Source organism: Microtus oregoni, unplaced genomic scaffold (assembly GCF_018167655.1).
Source record: "Microtus oregoni isolate MIOR12 unplaced genomic scaffold, Mior012 000008F_ref0000371, whole genome shotgun sequence".
NCBI classification, from domain to species: Eukaryota; Metazoa; Chordata; class Mammalia; order Rodentia; family Cricetidae; genus Microtus; species Microtus oregoni.
The window spans coordinates 56522176-56523520 of NW_024543067.1; the positions used below are offsets into that span (position 1 = coordinate 56522176).

General features: G+C 50.5%; 1 pseudogene; it reads right to left on the bottom strand.

Annotated features, from left to right (window-relative positions):
* Positions 1–252: 252 nt before the first annotated feature.
* LOC121451960 lies at positions 253–871 on the bottom strand (annotated as a pseudogene).
* Between the last annotated feature and the right edge of the window lie 474 nt (positions 872–1345).

Here is a 1345-nt window from a genome sequence, read left to right on the forward strand (position 1 = left end):
GAGGGCTGAGAGGACATTCCTCTCAGATTGCAGCAGCCAACTCATTTGAGCCCAACTATTAGAGCGCCACACTTTCCCAAATGGGGAACATGCTAAGGTTGAAGTTCAAACAGCAGATTGAGATTCTTCTCTTTTTCTTTCTTTCATTCTTTCTTCCTTCCTTCCTTCCTTTCTTTTTCCTTCCTTTCTTTCTTTCTTTCTTGCTTGCTTGCTTGCTTTATGGAAAATTTATTGCACTATTCCAACAGCACATCATTTTTTCTTTACAACATCTTGCTCTGCAGCTTCCTTTGCCCTCTTTGCTCGGATGCCAAAGAGCCGGGCATTGGCCCCGGGGCCATGCAAAGACTGGCAGAAGCCTTGAAATTCTTCTCTTCTGTGATGACTCTGGCTTTCTATAAACATTCCAGATGGGCATCACAGGTCCTGTTAGCTGGGTGGCTAATTTAAGTTCTTCAGCAGAACTCTCTCCCTTCTTTGGAGCAGTCGGCTTCCTGGGGAAAGTACGAGCTTGGAGCAGGTACTCCTTCAGGAGCTGCACATTGCCCTGTAGTGACTCTGGATTTGTTTTGCTGCCTTGGGTCCTCAGAGCTGCCGATGGTGCGAGCCACTTTCTTATGGATACCAGCCACCCTGAGTTTCTCCAGGCTGAAGCCCCTGCCAGCTCGGACCTTGGTGTGGTATCTCCCTGTGGGGCACCTCACGGTGGGCCTTATGGGACCAGACGCGGGGTGCTGGGCATGCTTTCACCTTCCGGGCCTTGCGTCTGCAGATCTTGTGTGCTGGCTGGTTGAACCAAGCATATACTTGCTGCTGTGGAATCCTTGTGGAAGTGGGACTTCAAGATCATGCCATTCGGGCTGGGCGCCATGGCTGTCTCCAGTGCAGTAGAACGGCCGAGCGGAAAGGACGGAGTGCTCGATTCTTCCATTTCTTGCAGTCCATGGTTGCTCATTCCAAGTGTCCACAGGCACCAGACAAGTGAAAAAGCAAACAAGGAAGTATTCCAAGTGAGCAGTGCAGGCTGACGTAGCTCATGTACACCTTCTGCCTGGAGGCTCAGAACAAAGACAATACTAACAATACTGCACTGACCCTTCAAACCCTCTCTGGCCTACCATTTGAAGGCTCCAAGGAAGGCGTGGGAGCGAATCCCTTCGCAGTAAGGAAGGAGCCAGGTGTGGTTCAGTAACCCTGCAGAGACACAGGTGGAATCCGGCAACAGACTCTGGTTTTGATACCAGTTCTACAGTCTGATGATACATGAGCATCAGAAAAGGTGTGCACGTCTGCCTTAGTTTCTTCTCTTTCTCGTGCAGGTACATGGGCCTGGTGGAAGCCAGAG